Source organism: Microtus pennsylvanicus, chromosome 1 (assembly GCF_037038515.1).
Source record: "Microtus pennsylvanicus isolate mMicPen1 chromosome 1, mMicPen1.hap1, whole genome shotgun sequence".
Classification (NCBI taxonomy): domain Eukaryota; kingdom Metazoa; phylum Chordata; class Mammalia; order Rodentia; family Cricetidae; genus Microtus; species Microtus pennsylvanicus.
This window is the reverse complement of record NC_134579.1, coordinates 162,741,208-162,767,145: the sequence shown is the minus strand read 5'-3', so window position 1 is coordinate 162,767,145 and position 25,938 is coordinate 162,741,208. Positions and strand designations below refer to the sequence as shown.

General features: G+C 42.0%; 1 pseudogene; it reads right to left on the bottom strand.

Annotated features, from left to right (window-relative positions):
* Positions 1–24,310: 24,310 nt before the first annotated feature.
* Positions 24,311–24,654, bottom strand: LOC142860058 (putative glutathione-specific gamma-glutamylcyclotransferase 2 pseudogene; annotated as a pseudogene).
* Positions 24,655–25,938: the final 1,284 nt, after the last annotated feature.

Here is a 25,938-nt window from a genome sequence, read left to right as displayed (position 1 = left end):
CTGGGCTATCTATAAACTTAACACACACACACACACACACACACACACACACACCATCCAAAGGGGAAAAGTCAAACAAATAAAACCTGTTGGTACCAAGTTCTGGTGATGACATGGATCAGCTACAGCTCAAGAGTCGTAAGTGGAAGTCTAACTAGGTGCAATACCCTGGAGGACTGTTTGCTACTTTCTGTTGAACCTGAACATATGAACAAACCATGACCCAGCAGTTCCTCTCCTGCATTCAAACCTACGGGAATGAAGGCATGTGCGTCGCTAAAGCATACGAGAATGCTCCAAACAGCACTGTTTGCAATGCCCCAACTGCACACCACTCAAATGGCTGTCGTTGGAAGACTGGATAAAAAACGACAGTATGGTGACATGATGAAGAAATCATGGCAAGCTACATTATAAATGAATCTAAATCACATAAACAGAATACTGAACCTGGACGCCAAAAAAAATTAAAATTTTATTTCTGTAAATCTTGTACCAGGCAAAATTAGCAGGCAGTGTTGGCAACCACAATAATGTTCCCGATGTAGGGCAGCAGTGTGCCTAAACGGCCATGAAAGGGACTTTGCTTTTAAAATTTTTATATTTTTGAGAATTTCATTTCTCTTTTATTTATGTCATTTCTACTACTCCATCCCCGCCCACTTCCTTCTCCCTCTCAAATTCATGACTTCTTTTTCTTTATTATTACATGTTGGTAATTTATCAGGGAGCTCCTCTCTGGAGGGGGAGGGGGAGAAGATGACCTTGATCTTCCGTCTTCCAGCAGCCGCTGAAGCGCTTTATGCAGGGTAAGACCTCGGGAGATTTCCCCTGCCTATGTTGATATATCAACTGGAGTTATCACTATGCAGGTCTTGTTTTGGTAGCCCTTCCGTTAAGATTTTACAGGGCAGTTTCCCCTCCATGTCTAGAAGACATGTGCAGGTGTGCACACCCACACACAGCGAATGTGTATTTTTAAGTAAGCGTACAGTACTGTTTCCCTATGACTTTTACAAATATCCTTACCATTGTTTCTCCTTCACCGCTTTTTGTATTATCCTCCCGCCACCTCCCAGTTAAAATCGCTGCCCATTTTTCCTAGTCCCACTTCATAGCACCTGTTTCCTTCTACCCTCTCTAAAGAAGATCCCCCTTACTGCCCCCCCCCAACACCTTCTTCTGGCTTTCCCCTAAGTCCCTTTTAAGAGACTGTATGCTCTATTGCCTGAATTGAGTCCAGGGACATTGAATTCTTTGGGAAATTTTTTTCTGCATTGCAAACTAGTATTTGTGTACTTTTCTATGTACAGATTATAATTCATACACAGTTTTTCTTTTTAACTCCTGAAAACGTAATTATGGATACAATTTTGTTTCTATATCCCAAAACATTTGACTTTTGACTATTCTCAGGTTTAGGGAAAAATAATTCTTTTCCAACCTAAACTTAAAGAAGTTTACCTTCTATATTCAAAACTTAGTTTATTTTAGAATCAAAAGATTTTATAAATTCTAGACTTGAAATGATCTTGAATATTTATACCATTGTCCATGTTTTAGGTTCAATATCACATTTCCTTAACACTGGGAATTATTGATGTAAACACAGACCGCGTGTTTTCCCAACTACCCAGTCTCAAATAATCACACAGAAAGTGTATTAATTACAACACTGCATGGCCAAAGACTCAGACATATTTCTAGCTTTCTGTTACATCTTGAATTAACGATTTCTATTAATCTGTATATCACCACAAGGCTGTGGCTTACCAGCAAAAGGTTCTGGGCATCTGTCTCCTTCAGCAGCTACAAAACATCTCCTTGATTCCGCCTACTCTCTCTATGTATAAATATCTGTTTGGATTTTTTGCCTGGCTTTGCTCTGCTAAGCCATTGGCTGATATAGCTTTATTCATTAACCAATGCTAATAAAACACTTTCACAGTATACAGAGGGAAATCCCACATCAGAATGGGGCATTTAATTTCTGGACATAGCAAGGGGGGGGATGAAAGTTTACAATGTGTGACACATGCCAACCTTGGTCAAGTGTTCTTGCTGTTTCTCAGTACAGGCTTAGAAGTTTGCTGTTTCGAATTTCATGGTTTTCTGCAGGACTGTGTAGAAACCATCATGAGACTGACTATTCAAGAATGGTGGAATTAGTCATTTTCTTAAAAACTCCTAATATGGCCAGATAGTTGATAAACGTTCACATTGAATGAGAAGTCCTATTTACACAATAGGTGGATTGCAAAGTAGATCAGAAGACTCAAAAACCAAAACAGAGCATTTCTGTGATGGGCAGGCAACCCCAGGTTGTCACTACCCAGTTTTTGTTTGTTTGTTTTTGTGTGTGTGGTTTTTTGAGACAGGGTATCTTTGTAGCTTTGGAGCCTGTCCTGAAACTAACTCTTGTAGACCAGGCTGGCCTCGAAGTCACAGAGATCCACCTGTCTCTGCCTCCCAAGTGCTGGGATTATAGGTGTCCATCACCACTGCCCGGCACTACCCAGTTTTAATATTCTCAGAGGCACAAATTGCCCATTGGAAGGAAGTGACATTTGATTTGATCTCAAAGTTGGAATTCTAAGGAATGTAAACTTTGGAGCATGGGGAGAGGTTTGTGAACTTTTTAAAAGAGTGTGTGTATGTATATACCTATGTTTATATAGTATACTTGTATGTGGATGTGTCTATTTATGTACATACTTGCTTGTATATAAATAAAATACAGCAAGAATATCAACCTCTGCTTCAAGGGTAATAACAGTCTACCTTATCTTCCATTTGCCATGTCAGCAAAGAGATGTAGGAATTCGATAACCCATTCAACAATATGACAAAATGTTTATTATAAATTCCTAGTGCCTAAAAGCCATGTGTAGTAGCACACATCTGTAGTCAGTGTGCACATTTGTAAACACAAGAGGTGATTAAGATACTCACTGCAGGTTCAAGGCTAGCCTGGGATACATAGCAACTTCTAGGCTAGCTAAGCCTACTTATCAAGACTCTGTCTCAAAAACCAGCCAACAGCAAGTAAGTCCTCACAAATAGTACATGAAGATTTATATCCTCTAGAGTCCTTTTACTACTTTTTCCCTGGTAAATTTTTAAATCTATGGTTCATATCTTGTCTCTGTATCTTTTCTACTTAACCTCTCTTTAACTTCTTGCTACCTAATCCCCATCCCACTTCTTTAACTCTTTATTCTGATTGGCTGCTGGAAATGCGCATTCGTCTTTTGCACTCTAATGTACCTTTTCCCAATCTCTCCTCAGTGTCCCTTCCCACTGTTTTCTTCCTGTTTCTGAAGACTTCTTGTTCCTTCCGCCCCTGGCATTGTTCTCTCTTTATTTTCCTGCTAATGCTCCAATCACCCCAGAGTTTCCCAGATGATTGATTCCTTTTTTAGCCCCCTCTTACCTGAAGTTTAAACCTAGACCCCCCCTTTCTTACCGGGAACCCCAGTGGACAGATTTTTTTCCCGTTCTCACGGCTGCAAACACGCAGAGTTGGTGACTCACAGATTTACGGCTCACGTCCTGCCCCTTGCTCAAGGTTTATTCCCATGTCTCTGACTGACCACTGGTCATTTTCACTTGAAACTCTTCCCAGTGTCTCAGATTCAACACTCTCTAGCTGAGCTTGCCTTTTCCCCCACAAAAGCCAGTTCCCTTTCGCAGTTCCTTCTTTCGGCCCTGCAGTCCTTGTCTCAAAGTCATTCCTGCCTCAAACGTTGAAATCATCTCCCAAGTGTCTCTCATGCTTATCTTTGCTCACCCGGCGCTTCTCACCGTTGTGTTGAATACGTCACTTCTGCTGATTTCTTTCTTCAAAGCTTCTCTTAACTCCTTGAGTTTCTATTTCCTTCCTTGTGTCTTCATCATCGAGGAGTTTGGTCATTTATTGTGCCTTCCAGCCAACTGCTCTGGCTGCCCCTTCCCATCTGCCAGCCTAATCACATACTGAAATGATGTTTCCTCACCATTTCCCTACATCCAGCCTTCGACCCTCCCATATTGTTTATTGCTCGCTCTTGATTGCAGATTTTAAACTAAATTGTTCTTTGTGTCCTAGTAGGTGCCAGATACCATACTAAATTTTGCCTGATATATAGATACAATTGTTCTAGGAATCAAAGGAGAAAAAAACACCCATCGCCACCATGTTGGAAATCTAGATCAAGGTCCAAATAATTGGATAAATGGGGATTAATGACAAAATTATCCGCGTATGTGTGTGCTGGGTATGGAACACCAAGACTGGAAAGCTAAGTCTTGGGTTTGTGTAATTCTGCGCTCTGTTCGTCTTAAGGCTCAATGGTGGTGAGCTTTCCTGGGAAGAGGGGACCAGGAGAAAGAGATAAAGCAAGCTCTTTGTCAGTCTGGTTTCCTTCCCAGCTCACCATTGTCTGTAGATGGTCTAGCTGGGATTCAGCTGTAAATTCTACAGTGTTGGAATAATTGATGAACCCCAGGGACTTTTTAGTGAATTCCTATTGGTTCAATTTTGTTTGTTTTGAGGAACTTTTAAAAAAATATTGTTGACCCTGTGACTTATGTGACCCAGAAAAATCACTAAGTCTAAGCTCAAGTGATCTCAGGGTAAATTTTTATGCGCAATGACAGTATCAGAGAAGGTTCTGGGCCTTGTTTCAGAGTGTACTTGGCCAGGCTCATACACGCACTTTCTTCAGAAAAAGGAACCAAGAAAGAATATTTCAATTCAGTTATACCAGATGTTGGGGACGAAGATGTTGGAAGAAGATAAAATAACTAAGCAAATTAACTTAAGAAGGAAAAGAGAGGCTGAACAAAGTTTTTAAGAATCTATTTTTATTTAAGAAGGGAGTTGGTGTGTGACTTTTTACTTTGTTCTGAAAATCACTTTTATTTTCCTAACCACACCAAACTGATAAAATCCAGATGAGTATTTGGCTCCATTAACTTTCTGGATAGCTTTGTCAAATGGTGTCCATCCAGAAAAAGGCTATCCATCTTGAGTCCTCACCACGGCCCACTGTCAGCTATAGGTACAAGTAGGACTTGCTAGGGCTTTCAAGCTCTGTTTTTACTGCTATTCTGTTGAAGACCATTACCTTTGACCCACCCATCTTGCTCATAAAAAAACATTCTTTTTTTTTTTCCATGAATGTCTAATGATAAATGGGTGTTTGTACTAACAGACTGAGCCATACATAGCAGCACTGCGGTTCTGTTCACAAATCTGTGTTCATTGAGAGATCCTACCTCAAGAAAAGGAAGTGGAGAACAGGCAAGGAAGGTGCCCTTTCTACTTTAGAGGTGAACAAGTAGGCCAATAGTACAGAAAAGTGTAAGACAAGAACGAGACACTGTCTGATGGACACAGCAGCCTGAAAATCACCGGTTTCATAGCAAAACCAGTATCAGCGTCAGTTGTTGGGGACAAAAGCCAGACAAGAGGGGATAGCAGGGAGAATCAGGATGTGAGGAAAAGGAAAAGGAAATAGCATATCCAGATGTCTCTCTGCAGTGGAGAAGTTAAGGGATGAACTGGAAAGGAATGATAATTACAGGTGTGAAGGAGTGGTGTTTTAGGTGGTTGATGATAGAGTCAGTTTATAGGTTTACATGCATGATTCAGAAGGCACGGAGACTCCATTGATATCAAAAAGAAGATAATATAAGGTGATATCAAAAAGGAGACAATCTAAGTAGTCCCCTGAAATGAGAAAAGAAGTAGATTCTAGAACCCACCAGAGGGTTTGCCTTTTGATATAAGGGGAGCTTCTTTCACCATAATCAAGGATAGTATAAAAGCGGTTCTGGATCCGGGTATAACGAGATGCGTAGCATTGGGAAGAGAAAGACAATAGCTATACTCCTTTGGTTGTAAGCAATAGATAATATCTATGGATAATTTAATAAAAAGAATAATGTGTTGGATGAATTATGGGGAGCTTTAAAACAAATAAAAATCCACTATTAACCCATGTTGATCCTCCCAGCACACAAGGGGACTTGACTCCATCCCAGTTCTTTGGACAGAGAAACAGGTAAGTAAAGGCAGTGTACCCAATGATCCAGCCCACCTCCTGGATCAGGGTAGCATAATGGGGTCAAGAATTTCCAGGTTCTTCCAGTTTAAGACGGTGAGAAGTCTCCATTAAGTGGGAGTCCCAGAACTGCTCCCACTCACTCGCTGACATTGTCCCAAGCTTCCCAGCAGCTGTAGTCTAGCCTCTTCCTCAGGAAGTGGAACATCTGTCTCCAGGCACCTGGTCCGAAAGTGCCACATGGCGACAAGCCTCTTCATCATCTGGCTTTTGTAGCTACGTCAGGCTACAAGTCTGAGCAGTAAATGGGATTGATGCCCCCCGCCCCCTCCAGTTCCTGCGTGGTCTTTCAAACGGTGTACAGAACAGAACAGCTAGGTTTCAAAACAGTACCTGTACTCAAAGGAAACACTGGGCGTTGGCAGAGACAGATAGCACTGTGGACTCCTGTATCAAGGAGACACGTTTTGTAAAACACTCTTCCTCTTCCTTGCACAACAGCTATCCTGATACTATTGTGTTAAGGAGCCCTTGATTCCGTCTAGAAACTGTTTTTTTTTTTTTTTAACTACTTATAGCTATTGGCAGTATGTGGTACATCTTCAACCACTCAGGATGGCAATGCCAATTCTTGTTTTTCTGACCTGTTTGTCAGTTTCCCCAAAGAGAACTTTGAAAACTACATCAAGATGTCTCGATAAAGTAACTAATGTAAAACTACAAGAGTTCTTAACGGCTTAGGTCTGCCCTTTAGCCTCGTGACCTAAAATGCTTTATCAGTTCTCTGAAAATTTCCACTTTCTTGAAGACATGCTTACCCAACTCCAAGAGACTTATGATCTTGTTAGAATAAAATCTTCTTGCTTACTAATGTAAAAAAAAAATCACTCCTAGGAGTCAGAATACGTGTCTTATCTGAGGAGCAACTCAAGAGCCTAGAAAAGGCTACATGATCTCTCCCTTTCTTCTGGGTCTGGAGAGTCATTGGGTGGAATAGCACTTTTCAAATAAAATCCAAAAGCTCATGCCGGATCTTTTAGGTTCCAGTGCCTACCTGGTGCTTTCCTTCCTTCCCGCTTCCTTATCTCACTCATTTTCTGGGACTGGCTGTTGCTATCTGGTGACTTTTCTCCCCTTCACCACCTCCCTTGAGTCAGGACAAGATTGCATTCACACTTGCATTGCTACATCGTCTTCCCAGAGGCCAGGGCAGGTTTTGCATATGGTAGGTGTTCAGGACTTTTTTTATTGTTGTGTTACCACTAGAAGGTTTCTTAGAAAAGTATTTCCCATATTAATCCTCAGGAGGCTGGGTGACCCATCCAGCAAACAGCAGATTTCTGCACAAAAGCTTTCATTTGATTGCTGAGTCTGCCACTTGCTAGACTTGGGTTTAAACATTCATTACCCCTCAAGATTAGCTTCTTCATCTTCAACATAAGCAATCTTTATCCAACATGATTGCTGAGAGATCAACTGAGAGCAAGATTCCCATGTGTTCTAAAGCAGAGTGTAGTCATGGCCATGGAGTCAGAGAGAGGGAACAGGATGGTCTCATGATGTCGTTAACACGGGACTGTAGGGTGTGCCGTTAACACCGGCCTGCGGTCCATGGCTTTTCATCACTAGATTTTGAGCACCCAGGACAGAGGATTACAGGTGGGCTCTCAATAGCTTTTTGCTTTTTCACCAAATGCCAATAAAATCACTTTCCATCTAACTTCAGTGCTTTCTTGCCAGGGGTGGTTGCAGAATGCTTTGTGTGAATGTGGGTGTTGATGAAGGACCGGGGAGAGAATAGATAGAGCATGGTCCTCTAGTTAGGGGTCTCTGGAGGGTGGGTCTGGAAGCTTCTGGGGTTCTGAGTACTGGCCTGGCAAGAACAGTTTGCATCATCTATAGAACAGATAGTCCTGTTGACAGATCCTTCGCAGCTCTGCTACCGTGGCTCTGTTCCTGGGACACTGAAAGTTTCCAGTGCCTGGACTGAGGCTCTGGGAGCCCTACCGAGAAGACAAGAGACAGAGAAGTGAGCCATGCCATCATTGACCAGAGATGGGGAGAGGGCTTTGAAGTGGCCGCAGATTTGGAATGCACAGAATTTTCTGGTATGCTCGTTCAGTTTTGCCAACCGAATGACCAAACCAATTTTATTTGTGTTTACAAAGGTTTTTCACTGAAGACATCTTTTTGACACTTAGAAGAGTAATTTCACCAAATCTTATTTATATTGCCATTCACTAACGAGACACCTAATAAAAATGGATTCTTAACTCTTCACAAAATGTATACTGTTTGAATTTTATTTCAGCCCTATTTCCTTCTTTTATGTACTCTTCAAATAAATGGCTGATCAGGAAAATTCTTTTCTTTTGTTCCGTTGAAACTGACCAATTTGCCAAGGAGAGACTTACCAAGGAGCGGGGTGTCTTCCTCATCCACCTGCTCGAGCAAGTCACTGTCCTGAGGCCTGTGGACTTTGTTCACTTTCAAACCCTGGCCCGGGCCTTGATTGGGAAAGTCTTTCCAGCCCAGGTTTATAGGTCTGTAGGAAGCCTAGAGGGACTGTGTGTTTGTGAGATTGTTGTGATTGTCTTTCGTCAGCCAGCCTCCTGCTCAGCTGGAAGCTCTGCTGTCCACGTATGGCGAGCTTTCATCTTGCTGGGGCGGTGTCTTGGTGTTTTGGTTGCTTTGTGACTGCATAGTACTTCATCCTCCTGCTGAGCCTTTCTCAATAGTAAAATATGACCTCTGTGGGAGGATGTGGGACAACTGGAGCCTGGGTTGACAGAGTAACCTAGAACACTGGGAGTGAACACAAACAAGGCCATTGCAGCTTGAAGAAAAGAGTTGACAAAAGCCACAGGGATCTAAGTGCCTTGGCTTCCAACCAGAATGAGGAGTCCAATTACAGTGCTCTGTATACAGGTTGGTTGCTTTGTTAAGTGCTTTTGCTTCGCTTTAATCCCATCGAAATAAACGAGAGAATCAAAACCAGACTGGGAGTAAGCCTTTCGCCCAGGACGTTTCCTTGGAGGCCATCAAGATGGAAACATCTTTTGGAGCTTGTAGAATGCAATAATTTGTAGAGCAGTGAATTCATGCTCACCACATGACTTAACCTCCTCTGGTATTCTAAAAACTAAGAGACAAATTTAAATCCCACAGGACCAGAGCATCCTTGCCCCATATATGTGGTCCAGTTTATGTACCAACTACCCTGATACAGGGACGGGCTGTTTCCCTGACTTTCACGTCTCTATTTGTAGTCACTCCTCTATAAGGGATGGCAGTATTTGCAGCAAAGCCTGAATAACACAGCAAATGCCTGTCACTCACAGCTTGGGGCTTGCATTTTTATCATTCTTGCCTTTATTATCTGTTTGGAAGCAGATATGTACGTACATTTCTACACCAATAAATATAACTTCAACCTTCAAGTCTCTGGTTTGTAATGTACGCAATTATCAAAGAGACACAACTATTTCAAGTCTAGGAGTTCATTCATAATGTTGGAAATACTTTTCCATCATTTGTAGAGAACCTGCTTTTTTTTTTTTTTGACTGTTATGGCTCTCTAGCATGGTCCTTCGCCTGTGATCTTTCCCTGGGGCTTTGCAATTAAATGAGTAATGATCTTGGAAGGTTAAGTAGATAATATGATTGTGAAAACCTATTAAATCCAATTATTTTTTTTTTCTGTGACTATGAAACACAATCTCTAAAAACTGAAGTTGTGCAACTCCCTGGAAGGCTCACGGCTCAGCTCAGTGTTGCATCTAATGAAAACAAAACCAAAAATAAAGCACAAGTGATCCATGAGGCTGTCTCTTTGAGCCTCATTGCCTGTAATTGTAAACATCTGAACTTAGGGTTTTCAGGAAAAGCTCTCCCCTGCAATCCACGCAGAGAGTTAAGAATAGCCCAGCCTAATGACTGTTTTTGTCTGACGATGCTCCAGACTGCTTGTCATGATCGTCTCAACACAGGTAAGTGAGGCATGCCTTTTCGGACCCATAAGCTTCTCTCAGAGCCGAAGAGCCAGGAGCGATTGGCGCTCAGATCGTCTGCCGTTCTTCTCCGTCGGTTAGGACAGTCAGCTGTAAGTTTCCACGTGACATTTCTGGTCTGTTTTGGGAATGATCTTGAGGAGGTGACATGATGACCCACGTTAGCCCCAGTTATCACCTGGGCATGGGCGTTGCTCTGGTGGCAGTTGCACCCGATACTAAGGAAAGGGTGACTTATGCCACTATCACCCGTCTTACTTCAAAGTGGGAGGTACTCCGGTTGCCTGGTTACCAGACTTAATGACCTTTATAGAGTGGAACACCCTCTGATGAGTTGCCTTTAGATTGTTAACCTTCGTTTCTCTTTGTCTTCTCAATAGGAATAATAATAATAATAAAAAAAAAAGTCAGCTTCCTCTTCTACGGACTTTTGGAGTTAGGTTAAGGTGTGTTTACAGATCTGGTTCACTCCATTCACAAAAACAACGGTTCGCATTTAAAAGGAAAGGGGGGCATGTTCCATTGATTTGTAGTACACATTAAGTTTTACTAAGCGTCTTTCCGTGGCTCCTTCCTCCCTTAGGCAAGCCTGTGAGCTAGCCACTGAAGGCATACTGTCCTTCCCTGTCCCTGTGAGCTGAGGACTGGCAAGCTTCAAAAAAAATAAATAAATAAAAAATAAAAACAAAAGAGGTTCACAAAAAAAAAAAACCAACCAAAAAACAAAAAAAAACCAAAATAAAGTCAAGTATGGATTATTTACATCGTTAGAGTATCTAGGTTGCACCTATCTCTCTGAGGTTCTCACAGTTGATAGTATATGATCCTTTCTTATAAAATCAGACCGACTATATGTGGGGTGCATGGCAACGTGACCAGGATCTATCCCTGGAGCATAAGCTGCCTCAACTTGGTGTGCCAGACTTTGTTGACTTCCCATGGGACGCTTTACCCTTTCTAAGGTATGGATGGGGGTGGGTTGGGAGAAAGGTGGTGGGGCAGGAGGGGTAATTGTGATTGGTATGTAAAATAAATAAAAATCAATAATTAAAATACAAAAAAAGAAATAAGCTTAGAAACCTTAGCTTTTGTTTCAAATGTATTCGTCTTCCCTGCTCTGTCCTTCTCCCTCCTTCCTTTCCTCCTTCTTTCCTTCCCTTCCTCTGTTTTTTTTCCTCTTTACCAACACCTTGAGTATTTGGCTCTAAAATTATTTGATGATGCTTTTAGGGCAAAAATGACTTGCTGGCTGGCAAGATGGTTCAGAGGTGGAAGACCTTGCCACCAAGCCTGACAACCTGAGTTTGAGCCCACAAGTGGAAGGAAAGACTTAAATCCTGTAAGTTGTCCTCTGACTTACACATGCCCTGTAGTACTAGTGCCCCCAATAAACAAACATAAGAAAAAATTAAATCGCTTGGTAATACTCCAGCTACATAAACATTACCGAAGTCACCCACGGAGAACATCTCCAAGTCTAAGGTGTTTCTACTGATCTCACTTCCAGGGAAAGGGATTGTGAACCGTTTCCCGAGGATCCAGCTGATGTTGCTTTATTAACCATTCAAATAATCAAGGACCTGAATTCGGCTCCAGAGCAGACTCTATGCCTCTTCACGTTCTCTGCCTCAGGGACACAGAGTTCAGGTTCAGTTACTCTCAGAGAGAGCATTCCTCCCTCTGCTTAAGTGTCCTCTGCTCATGAGGAAACTGAGCCGGACAAAAATGAAAGTGTGATTTCCTCCGGGTTACAAGTGTGTCCTTCTAAGGAGAAACCTTAGCTTCACAAGCCATTTCCATCTAAGTAACAAAAGCATCCTTTCCTCCAGTGAAGAATACACTGACAGTCTCAAGCTCTGTGTTAGAGTCTGCCTAATGGAAAAGATACAAAATGACTTTGATTTAGAATTTTTTTTTTTGAGATAGTTTTGCCTGAAAACGGCATATCCACTATACAAACGATCGTTGCTAAAGTATCTCATTGTGTGCCTATTGTGTGTGTGGTGAATCCTAGTGGACTCCCTCAAAGGAAATGCTAAGCAAAGTGCAGAACTGGGCTTTGTCTATCGAGAAATGGCATGCTCCATTGCAATGATGAAAGGCCCCGGGCAGCCAAGGGCATTTACAGTAAATGGGGCGTGGGCTCCAAATCCGAGGGGTTTTATGGCTCTGCGCTGGTTTGTTTGACCGTCAGGCTGCATTTGCCTAACTTGTTGATCATAAACAGCACGGCAGAGACTATTTCCTGACTAAGAATCCCTTTGATATTCTAGCAATGACTCATGGAGTCACACATGCCCACAGAGTGGCCAGTGTCACCTTCTGAGGTTTTCACGTAGGGCACGTACAACACGTAAAGCAAGAGTAATGAGATTTCCGTGTTAGCCTGAACTCCTGCCAGGCACTCTCTCCTGTCCCCTAATCAGGACCTTGGTAATTTGGGGATCTATAGACCCCTTTGCTCCACACGACTTTCCCTTGTCAATACACCACTGTTAAGAGTGCACAGCATGCCATCTTCTCTGTTTGGTCCATGCTCTCTTTGTCCTTGGTAGGTCCTTGGTGGGCATTTCTTTTTGGTAGAGCATGTGTATGTCCACGCTTACAGGTGGATGACTGGCTAGGTGGATAGCTTGCTCTTTATTGAAGGAAGATAAAATGTATAATTCCTACCCTCTACCCTTTCTCTCCCTCTCTCATTTTCTTCCTCCTTCCCCCACCTCTCCTTTCTTTTTCCTCCCTTTCTCCCTCCATCCCCCACTTCTGGTCCCCAAACATATATTGTTACAAAACACAGATACTCCCCTCAGTTTGAGGAGAAGAAACCGAAGGAGGAATCCATTGATGTGGAGTTATCTCACCAGCAGCTTAAATGAGAAAGGGGAATAGACATTTTGTCTCAAATTACAGAAGATTACTAGTTGGAGATAGCCTAGACTCTTTTACCAGAACCAGGGAGAAAAGAGCATATGTCTGAAGCAGTAGTGAGAGTTGAGTATATTCAGGCTTCAGCATGAGTGTTTTAGAAACTACGAGGAAGTTGGTTAGGTCTAAACCAAGGGTGATTTGAGGATAACACAGGAAGATGCTTCTTAATGTTAAGCAAGTATTTTACTGTAGTTGATAGCCATAGTTTTTAATATCAATCCTATTTTTAGGCTTGGGGTAAATGAAAAAAGTGAAATTTTTATTTTATAAATGTGAATTGCTTTAGATTTGTTCCACTGCCTTCCCCAGGACATCCCTCTGTCACACACTACACTACGAGCACCCAGTGACTGTCTCCATTTCACCAGCAACTGGTTGCATATGTCCTTGTTACTCAAAATATCTCTGGGTTTTTGGTACTTTTCTTCTGAGTATGTGATACTGCTTGTTGGTACTTTTCTTCTGAGTATGTGATAATGGGACTAGGTCTGGCTCCCTGTGTGAGAGGTCAAAGCCCATGAGTGCATTAGACATGGGGTGCCCTGTAAGGACCCTGTTTACTGCGGTGAAACAACACTTGCTAACTGACACCAGGGTGTGCCTGAACGAGCTGATTCAGTTTCTAGTTGGAGTCAATCTCAAGATGCTTTACTGTGCAGAACACAGTCCTGTAACATCCACAGAACAAGGAGAAAACTTAAGAGTGATACTATTTAGGGTCAAAACCTACATTTTTGAAACAGTAGAGGCTACCAACTCTACCAAAACAACAGTAACAATAAAAATACCCAGATTAACAGATCACTCTCTTCCCTTCTGACATGTTAGGGCCCTCAATGGCTGGGGGAGAACAGGGGGCTGAGTATAGCACCCTAGACATGAGGTCTCCAAATGACTCACCTTAGAAAGAGTCTGGAAAGGGTCCATGCCCTAATTACTCTACAGTTGCCTTGGGGAGCCCAATCAATAGCCCTTGTGTTTTTCTGGGAGGAGCAGTGAGGTATCTATAAAGCCCTCCCAGTGAAATGTGATCCCAGTCCCGCAGGGCATGGCTGTGAGGCCAGTTTCTGCGGAGGACTGAACAGCACAGGCGCTTTCGCTGAGAGCCATTCTTGCCATGTTGCAAGATCATTTCCTATTACGTAAGAAGAGTGACTTCTTCCTTAGCTGTGGCCAAGCTGCCAGCCAGATCTCACAGACTGCCCTCTGAACTTTAGACCCTGCATTCTCCCTGGCAGAGGACAGCCTGGCTCTCTCAGAGGAAAGTCTCTTATGGCCTCAACTGGAGAGCTCCCATTTGCAATTTTCAGGCTCACCGGTTTCAAAGTGGTTTCTATAAGGTTATTAGACCAGATTCATCTGAGTCATGCTGAGTTTGTTTTAAAGTTACAAACAGTGGAGGCAAGCTTTCCAGAGATGTTTTGAGTAACAAGGACACATGCTACCAGTTCCCGGTGAAATGGAGACAGTCACTGGGTGCTGGTAGCGTAGTGTGTGACAGAAGACTCTCTTGAGCATTGATAATGTCTCTTGACCCTCACAATTGCTAAGAACAGCTGACATGCAGTCTGACCTCATAAGCAGGAGGGAGGAGGAGTCCATATTTCCTCCAAGCCATTAGTCCTGGTCAGGAGGGAGTACAAGTGGTACTGATGTTGTTGGCTTAGAAGACCCTCTGTACACTGGTTTATTTTTTATCTGAAAATATGGAAAGGCAGAACAAGATAATCTTAAAACTCTTCTAGGGTAAACATGATACTCTGGTTCAAAGAGAGTCTTCTGAAATAACCGGAAATCATAATAAACTGATCCCATACTCAGAAGGCCAATGCCATTCTCGTCTGGGCACTGTGCTGTGTGCTGACTTCCTGCCCTCTGGTGTCTAGTCTTCTCCCTTTACCCAGAGACTCAACTATCAGAATGCCTCAGGGAGGAGCTACAGAGCATCCTGTAGGCATGAGCTGTGCTGCGTCTTCTGTTCGTAGGATGTTTTAGCAATCTCAGCAAGATTTGCTGGAGAAGCAGACAAAGGGAGCCACAGGGACCCACTTCTTAGGCACCTTTCTTCCTCTGTGCCTTTGATCTCCTTACAGTGTAGTCTGAAATACTTGCCATAGACAAGAACCAAACAATGGAACATGAGCAGCAGATTGGTTTCAAAGCATATCGGTTAGCTCTTGGCTATCAGGCAGAGAGGTGTTGCCTTTCCTCAAACATGGCCTGTTGGTATATGTTACTTCATCATCATAGAATTGAAAACAAAACTTTTTTTTAACTTGGAAGATAACTTTGATTTGCTTAATATTTACGAAGTTAAAATTCCAAATAAAAATCCCAGTGTCAAGTTTTCTCTTTTCTGAAAACTTCTGGCCGTGTTTGGATGTGTGCTCCTGTAAGTTAACAAGCAGGCTGAGCTCAGAGGCTACTGTCCCAGGTGGTGGTTGAGGTACTTCCACAGTGACAGACCCTGCCTGGCGTCTTTTGCAGGCTACCTTGTTAGCCTGGCTCCTTTGGTCGCTTCTGCATGATTCTTCAAGGGAGTTGATAAGCCAAGTCCTGTGTCACTTGACAAAAGAAACTGGGATCTAGAAGCAGCAACGTTACCATGAGAAGCTCCTTGGGAGTGAAGTGGAGTCTGAAGCAGGGCCTAGCAGTGAAGGACTTCTCTCTTAGGCTCAGGGTAGTGCAGAGGTTCTAAGCTAGGGCAGTGAGCACGTAGGCACCTGGTCCTGAGCTCAGCAGGATGAAAGGGTGGTGCCCCCGGGTGGAGGACCTGCTTTCCTTCTCATTCTCTTGGAACAGCCCTAAGGTGATCTTGCCATGATCTCCTATTACCAGTAGAAATCTTGGTTAGTAAGGTAACTTTTAGGCTTCTATTTCCAACTCTAGTCATGTGTTGAAATGATCCTTAGACCCCTTAACTATTAGAACCACAAATGAAGCCTAACAGCGTGTGGCATGTCAGATTTGCATGGTCCTTACATTTCACAACAAGGATCTTGGCTTGGCTAATATTTTCATGCCCTAATAACAGCAATCAGCGCTTGGGTTGGTCATATGGTAATAAATAGGCACCCATCTGGGACATGGCCTTGTAAAGCAGGGCAGGAAGTGCCACATCATATGGAAAGTTGTACTTTTAGTTTCATAACTCGACTTTTGCCTAACAAAGACACTTACTGAAACAGCCCTCGTAGCATAAGGCATGCATTAAGGTAGTTCATGAACATTGTATCTTTGTACAAAATATTTTCCTCTAAATCTTCTTGAGTTATCACTGTGACTCTGAAGTAGACAGAGATGCTGCTATAACTAATTTGTGACAAAAGGAAACGGGACTTAGGGAAATGAACTAATTTTGTCGGTGTCTCATAATTAGGGAAACAGAATCAAAATCAGTTCTTGACATTAGTGCACTCGGCATCTCTGCCTCTGTGTCCACATACCCAAAGACTGGGTACTAGTACCAGGGTGTGTGTATTTGTGTGGATGTCCACACACCCAAACACGGGGTGCCAGTACAGAGAGGCAAAAGTTATTCTTTTTCAACCTAAGAACTTTTAAAGTGCTTACTTAGGAAAATGGCAAGTGTCTTATAGAATACATACAGCTCTTAAGAAAAATTAAAACATCCTGTGAACCTCACGTTAAGATTTTTTTTTTTTACATTTAGGGGCCCGGAATCACAATCCAAAATGAGCTTAGTCTCCTTTATGGACCCATGGCCTCTCCAGGGTGTTTTGATGACTGGCTATAATGTATGAATCTACACAGGAAATGCTTTCCCTGGCTGTGACATACGTCCTGGCTATTCTCTTTATCCAAAATGTGCTTTAGAAAAACCCGTAATTTCATGTTGTTATTATTCAGCCGCCGATAGAAAGTACTTATATATTCCCCAAACCTTTGTATGCCACCTAAGCTACTCCACATCTCTTATATGGCTGTTGCTATTATTACATTATCAAAGGAAAACGTGCAAAGCAGGTTCCTGGCTTGGTGTAGCCCAAGGGGCAGAGTGACATGCCCAGGCTTTGCCCCTTTCTGGGGCCCTGGTTTCCCTCTTTTTCCCTAAGTCTACTATGCGGGTCACGTGCTGTCTTTCTTTACCTTCCGGCACTTTCATTGTGTGTGCTTGGTGGGCCTGGGTGCACTTAGGAACATACCCGTAACTGTCCTGTGAATTGGTGATACAGTTTTAAATTGTTTGAACTTTGTCAACAAGTGGAGACTTCTTTAGAACTTTCCGTGTTTTTGGAAACCATGGTATACTTCTTAGGAAAATATTATTCTTGTTTATAAAGAATATAAAAATTCCTTTGAGATCACTAAAGCATCTATTTAAAATACTTATTTTTATAATGTCATAATTTTTTTAAAGCTATTAGATGCTGTGGGATCCAGTGACTTTTGAAAATTCGGTTTTATGATGTAAAAATGAGTCTTTCAAAAGCCATGAACATCTCACTATGTGGAGTAATGGCACATTCAGTAAAAGTGTTTCTTTTAACACAGGCCAGGGTGAGCTTTACCCATGGTGGTGTGTGATCTTGCCTTCAATGCTGAGTGATGGAAGCGAGCTGCAGAACATGATTGCTCCTCCCTTCTTCATTGCCTTGAATCCTGAACTTTAGATATCCATCCCTTTCTTTTGTAGAAAGTATTTTATTTATTATTTTACATGTAGGGATGGTGATGTGTGTGTGTGTGTGTGTGTGTGTGTGTGTGTGTGTGTACATGTGTACATGCATGCACCCTGTCCCTTCCTGGTATCCAAGGAGGCCAGAAGAGAGCATTGAACCTCCTGAAACTGGAGTTACACATGGTTGTAAGGTACCATGTAGATACTGGTACTCAAACCCATGACCTCTTGAAGAGCAGCCAGTACTTTTAATGTTGAACTATCTCTCTAGCACTGATATGTTAATTTCTCCAAATTAAATCTACAAAAAAATCCCAGAATATTCAGTCTCCTTTAATCTATATTCTTTTTTTCCTTGTCTTATAAATTTTATTAATGACATTTTAGCATTAATCATCCTATTGCTTTTTGGGTGTACCTTGAAGATCCTTAATTTTGTGCCTTTGATCATGTTATTCCATATGTAAATTAAGGTCAAGTCTACTTCTATTCTAGTAAGCTCAGACTTTTCAATGAACTTAAATATTAATAGAGTTAATAACTTACATTGTAGGAGCAATATTACAAAGTAAGAATATTCTATGAGAAATGGGAAATTAGTAATAATGACTAAGAGGTAGTATCATATATAATATTATTCATATATTTATAAGCCACTAAAGCAGTAGTACTTGACATATACCATTTGCCTGAATAGCATTTTTCTATATGACTGCTAAAGGGAAGGGAATCATCAAAGGCATCATGGGAGAAACATCCATTAGTTATGACCAAAAAGTGAACCATGAATGAATGAAGTGAGTCTAAGAGCTTTCTGGACAAAGTAGCTCAGTCTAGATTAGCATGTCTCAAATTTAGGACTCTACATGGTCTTCAGTTGTATTGACAGCTCGAAAAAATTCTGCATATGTAGATTTTATTTCTCTGTATGTATCCATATATTAATATATAAATTACATATCAGTGTAATTTAGAAATGAAAGCAAAAGGCACTGAAGAGGTGGCTGAGCAGTAAAGAGTTCTTGCTGTTCTTGCATAGGATCGTGGTGTGGTTTACAGCACCCACAGCAGGCAGTTCACAACCACCTGTAACTCTAGCTATGGAGGCTCTGATGACCTCTTCAGGCCTCCGTGAATGCCTGTGTGTGTGGGGGGTATACATACATACTCTCAGGCACACACACATACACACACACAAATAAAAAATAAGTCTTAAGAGAACTTAAAACTAAGAAATGAATTTTTATTGATTTTTAAAAATATAACCATAAACTTATGACATGTTAGCATTATTAACATTTTTATTGGAAAAAATATTACAAAAGCAATAGATTTAGTGCGAAAATTTGTTTTTACCAGTTTCTTTAATGTCTAGTTTAATAGAAGGAGGCAGAGTTTCTAATCTGCTTCTACATTCCGTATGTTACAGTAGCACAGACCATTTACCTCTAGAAACTCTACTGTGTATTTGGGGAAATGAGAATGAGAAATATAAATAATACATTAGTATCTTAGTGGACACAGAGTCTCCTTGTTTAGACACTCGGGAGAGGCTCAGGATCCCCTGAGGCCTGTGAACCACACAGCAAGGACCTCCATATTCTGCTATATAAGGCCATTCATCTCTTTAAAACAATTTACTTTTTGAATGATGTGTATGTGTCTGTGTGAATCTATGCATGTGATTGCAGGTGCCCTTGGAGGCCAGAGGTGCTGGATCCCCGGAGCTGGAGTTACAGCTGACTGTGAGCAACCTGGTATTGGTGCTGGGAGACATACTTGGCTCCTCTGGAAGAGCAACAAGAGCTATTAACTGCTGAGCCATCTCTCCAACCATTTATTCATCTCTTTGTATGAATATTCTTATTCACTTTTTCCCTTTCTCTTATTAATTAATAAATTCTATGAGAACAAAGGTAGTGATGTTTGCTCAATAAAATAATTGGCTGATATTGATGACATTGGTTTCCATTAAAACTTTATATATATACACACAGAGACACATACACATATGCATACATCAGTTTATCATATCTATCCATTTATCATCAGCATTTTAAGAAGTAGATATGTTAAGTATATAAATACTATAAATGAATAGAATCATCTGTTAAATATTGGCTCAAAGGTAGTAACAGAAGTAATGAAATTACTCTTTCTACCATAGATATTGCTCAAACGAAGGAAATGAATATGTATAGACAGGATGGCAATTTGCCGGCCTTATTTCTGCAAATCTTAAATTCCTGGTACATCTAGGATCATTATATTATGTCCCTTCACTGTCTGCTGGCAGCTGTATTTATATTTATATGTCAATCAAGTATACACAGAAACCCCACCATGAGGTCTGCCATAGGAAGTGCACTTTTTCTCATTTTTTGGAGGAGGAGAGTTAGAGACAGGGTTTCCCTGTGTAATATCCCCGACTGTCCTGGCGCTAGCTCTTGTAGACCAGGCTGGCCTTGAACTCACAAACAACCGCCTTCCTCTACCTCCCGAGTGCTGGGATTACACCGCCACCGCCCAGTTGGAAGTGCACATTCTTCTTTCATTTCTCAAGGAAATCCCATCAGGAGCAGCTTAGCAGGCTGTGCAGAGATCACTGTTAATACACCACACTCAGGTCCTGAGTATGGCCTGGCCACGGGTCCCTTCCTCGAAAGACATGATTCTTTGGCATGCCAGTAGAGGACCAGGTCTCTCAGCATCCTTCTCCAGTGCATGCCTGGTCAGACTTGCTATGCTTCAGCTCAAACATCCAGGATGGAGTGTAGCTACAAAAAGCTTCACAGTATTGTGGCATCTACGCCTCTAAAAACATATACAGTAGATCTTTTGGATATTATGTTTTGTTTCCTTTTTGTAAATGGAAAGAGCAGATTAGTACAAGTTGAGTTCAGATGTACTGAATGAATATCCCCCAAACTTCTACATATCTGAAGCTTGATGGTGGAATAAGACCATCTGATGAAGCCAATGCTGTCTTACAGGGAGGATGTTTGGGGCCAGCGAAGGTAAGTAATTTATCTAGGGCTGTGAACTTGAGTGGGCTGATAGTCCTTTGTATCCATGCTGTGCCCCATCCCAGGGAGGGTCTGAGTTGAGGCTTCCTGGCAGCTGAAAACGCTTCATCACTAGGAGCTGCAGCATTTCCTGGCTTGAGAGTGTGCTCAGTGGGGCTTGTTTTCTGTGAGATGGGTTACTACAATTTTGAGTGAGACTTTGGGCAAGATGCTCAAAAGATTAAACAAACCAGGCAACTAATTTTTAAACAGTCCTGTCCATTCCAACCAGCTGGGTTTAGCTCACAACATCTTGAGACTCCGGCCCCAGTATGGGCTCCTTATAGCACAGAATAAGCTGGTGGATGTGTGTGACTGTTGGGTGCATATGCTCTACTCTATTAGTTGTTGCTTTTTGGCTTCTTGCTTATTTCTTCCTTAGAAGTCCTAGTTTCTAAGGACTAAACTAAGCTGCATACTTATGCCCTCTACAAGAAACAGCTCCCCTCATGGGCATTGCTTTGCTCAACGATTAAGTGTTGTTGCAGGGAGACTGTATCATCAAGGAAAATGACTGTGTAACTATCTTTGCCTTTGTGAAGGGCAAGTAATTCTACAACATGTGGCTTCCTGCTTGTCTGTACACTCCCCACCACACCATATGTCTGGCCTTCCATGAGCAAAAGTTTCACTCTTGAAATTAGTGGGTGACCTTTCTTGTTTTTCATATACCCGAAAGAGGAGATACTTGGTTATCAAGTAGTTTTACGACTGGTTTCTGCAAGGTAGGAGACAGCCTCACAATGAAGCCTGAGCAGCAGTAGCTCCAGGACCAGGTGGATGAATGTTTGTCCAATGCTGACTCCAGAGCAAGCGCTCACTTCCTGTCTTCAGTATCACTGTAGTGGCGAGGTCTACCCAAAACCTGTCCAAGTGCCATGAGCAGAGACAGCTATTTCTCTCTATTTCAAGGGTGTGCAAGAAAAAAGTAGAAGAGCAAACAGTAGTGACCAGAATGTCTGCCCCTTCCTGGAAGCTTGGAACTTGAGACTCATCACGGTGATATATTGCTTCTTTCCTCTCAGGAACAGCCTCGTGTTTCAGTGAGTGGGAGCTCAGAAAACAAATCTTCATCTAGAGAGACTTGGTGTGAGAAAAGGAGACATGTGGAGCAGAAGGAACATTAGGCTTAGCAGGAGGAAAGACTGCAGGAAGAGCTGCAGGCTGAGGGGAGCCAGCCCTGGCCTTGCCCAACCTAGGCTATCTCCTCTTGTGCCCATCACCCCACCCTCCCTCACCACTCCCAACCCCCTTGTACTTCCCTACAAATGTGAAGAAAGTTCCAAAACTCTTGGCATCCAGAACAAGTACTCCTTCAAGTGGCCTGAGGCTGTTCTTGTGTTTGAATCTTCCAGAGAAGATACACATAATTCAGGTCCTCCTCTCTCAACCCCCACCCACTTTAGAAAATTCATCCTCATAGACCCAATGGGAAAGTCATTTGATCAAATATTAATGTTATACATTCTATTTTAGGAAGTAGTTACCTTTATAAAGCAGAGAAACACAAATTAAAAAATCTCCAAACAAAACATGTATGATGCACCACATATATAAAGACTTGTTTGTAAATATTTTTCTGTCAACAATTATTTTAGGCACTCAACTCAGATTTCATTTCTTGATATCTCAGAGAATAATTAATGCTTCTTAAAAGTAAGTCTTTGAGGATTACAATCTTGTGCAATGTGTTTTGATTATAATTGGCCTCTCCTTCCCAGATCCACCTCCTCTTCTCTACCCACCCAAATTCATGGCTTTAAAAAAAAAATAGAAGACCAATTTGTGTTGCCCAAATATTGTTGGGTGTGTGGTCTTCCACTAGAGCTTAGTCAATTTATTAGGGGATATACTATTAGATAAAATTCTCTCTCTATATATATTCCATAGCTAGTACTTGAACTGTAAAAGCCCGGGACAGACTCTACCAAGAGAGAAAAGAAGCAGCCCATCATATCAAAATCATGTTACAAATTAACTCACCAGAAGGTTCCTCCAGGATAATGCCTGTAGTTAGGATGATTTTAGCACCAGGCCATAAAATGGCTGTGATGCCAATACCCGGGTCTGTGCTCAGCAGACCTGGGCTCCAGTTCCAATGCTCACTTCCTAACCTGAAGAATGGTGATAATCGTTGTCTTGTCTTGCAGGTTTCCTGTGAACTCTGATGCAGTGTGTGCAAAGGACACATCATCATTTCTGTCACATTTTAAGTATTGTTCAGGATTTGTTATCCTTTTGTTTATAGATGTGATGGGTACTTGCTTGCTTGCTTGTTTGTAAGGTTATAACTATAAAATCTGTTCAAACACAATTTTCATTATGTTTCCACTAATTGGTGATTACGAGAATCAAAAAGTAAATGACATTATCATTAGTGGATGTGATTTTTTATAATCTCTGCTGAGTGTTTCTCTGTAATGAAATACTTTCCCCCATGGAGAGATAGCACATTATAATTCCAAGAAAACAATTTATATTTAAAAAATTCAATTTCTTTTGGCCTAAATTTGAGTTTATTTTAATCACAAATAACAAGGAAATTAACAATCAGTACTGGAACCTTATCTATTACCATCTGTTTCTCATAAGATTACTAAAAACTTATATACTGTAAACCATGGTTACTCTCATAAAAACAGGAAGTGAACTGAGACCTGTGTTTCTAATGAACAAATGTCAGGTGTCATGTTGCTAGGAAATCACTATGTAACTTGAACTTTCTCTGTATGCAAATCTTCTGAATATGCTTTAGGACATCTGTAAACAAGCTGAAACTTTAGATGATATTCCAATTACAGCACTCAATAGTACGATTTTCAAGTAAGAATGTCCCGAACAAACCATTGTTTCTATACTGAAGTTATTATTAATCATGTTCTCCCCAAGACAAGGTTTCTTTGAGTAGCCTTGGCTGTCCTGGAACTAACTCTAGCTCTGAAGACCATGCTGGCTTTGAACTCACAGAGATCCATCTGCCTCTGCCTCCCAAGTGCTGGGATTAAAGGCATGTGCCACCACCACCCAGCAATACTGAAGTTAGTCTTTGAAGACTAAAAAGTTCTTCCTGTTTGGAGGAGTTGGTGAGTATGTGTGCTACTGAGGTTCTATTTTCCTTTTAAACTAGGTTTTCCGCGGAGAGGAGTTTCTGGTATGCATCTTCTGGACAGGTTTCCTAATAGAATCTGCACGTTCAAAATGCTATTCTGTATTTCTTGCACTTGGACCAGCTGCACACAGTGGAGTACTACACAGCAGAAAAAATGACATCTTGAATTTTGCAGGCAAATAAATGGAGCTAGAAAACATCATTTTGAGTGAGGTAACCCAGACCCAGAAAGAAAATTATCACATCTGCTCACACATAAGTGGTTTTTAAACATAAACCAAAGAAAACCAGCCCACAAATCACAATCTCAGAGAACCTAGACAACAGTGAGGACCCTAAGATTGACATTCATAGATCTAACATATATGGGAAGGAGAAAAAGACAAGATCTCCTGAGTAAATTGGGAGCATGGGGATCTTGGGAGAGGGTTGAGGGGAAGGGAGAGGCAGGGAGGGGAGCAGAGAAAAATGTAGAGCTCAATAAAAATCAATAAATTTTTTTAAAAAAATTATTCAGCAGTGTCTTTCATAGGTGCTAGACCAAAATAATGAGGAATACCACGTTCCAATGAATGGTTTTATTGTGGGATCTTTTGAATAAAAAAAAAAATGACCATTACAGATCTGTAGTCTCCTTTCTCTCTGGGTTAAGGTGTGTTTTCACTTCCTCTTCTTTTCCTACTGGGATTTTGTACATTGCTCCCAGGATTTTCAACGAGAGTCATGATTCTTTCAGGCTTGCCAGGAACACCATGGTGATCAGTGCTGCCTTGCTTGAAGTGCTGGTTGTAGCTTGTCCAGGTAGGGGGAAGTCCACCTTCCAGATGAGAGACCCATGACCAAACATCCACATCTTTCTGGGCCTCAGCATCAGAACCGGACTGCTGCCAACATGAGTAATCAGCTGCTTGGGAACCCAGGCTTGTTTTCTCAGACAGAATCAAGGTAGTTAAAGGACATTGGTTTGAGACAAAAGAGTGGATATTATAGACAAATCACTTAGCTGTTCTAGCTGATGGATGCTGGGGTTCTAGCTGGTAAGAACACGGTGGGACTGTGAGGAGGCAAGCATGGTAGCTGTACAGGCAGTACTGAATCCCCACAGCTTTCTGTGAACTCCCTGAAGCTAATGCCCTAATTAGGGGGGCAGTAAGGAAGAGTATAGGAAGACAACCAGTATCTACATGGGGTGGACCAGAGAGGTGTGGGGGGATGAATGTGACACTGAAAGGTGGGACAGTGGCTGGGCTTCTGGTCCTTTACCTGATCATATGTCCTTTGTGGCCTAAGGGAATGAGTGGTGAAGACTGAATTCCGTGAAGACGCTCCCTGATGTCATTCCCCGAAGAGTTCATAATAAAAGGCTCCGCAGGCCTGGTGCTCTAATCCTGTCCTTCCAAAGGAGCTGGCCAGATACAGGGAGTCTCAGAGGCAGCAGGCATGGGTCCTGACTCATCCACTACATCCCCTTGCTCCAGGACCCGCACTGAGTCCCTTGTGAACCGTGGCCCCTCTACTACACAATAGAAGCGTTGAACCAGAGCATCCATTCTAAGCATCCGTGTCTCCTGTTGCTCTTTCTTTCCCAATTTAGAGAAAGGTTTTTTTTTCAATTACTCCACTGCCCAGTGGAGAATGGCAGCCTAGGCCGCCACCAGAAACTCACTGAAGCTAATCATTGTTTGTTCGGAATGAGGACAAGGAACATTCTTAGGACAGTGATGAGACAGGGTGACATCTGACTTGGGTGCTGTCCTATTGTCCTGAGGGTAATAGGCCCATTTAGAGTGGAGATAGCCAGACTCGGTATGGATCAGCTTAGGGGCTAAAGGATAGCAGGGAATGCCGGCTTGTACCCAGGCACTTATTCTCGAGAGAGAATCCTGGGACACTTCTGTGAGTTTCCAGTTGCAAGGGAGTGAGGTCTTGGATGCTCTTTCACAAGGCAAAGCACAATAGACGAAGAAAATAAAACATTCCATAATAAAATCAAATGTAAGCATCCTCTATCTACAAATACAGCCCTACAGAAGGTGCTAGACGGTAAACACTAACCTAAAGAGGTCACCTGAATCCAGCTGGTTCTCAGTCATTTGAGTTTTTCTCTTTTGGGAATTTTGTTTAGATCTGTACCCCA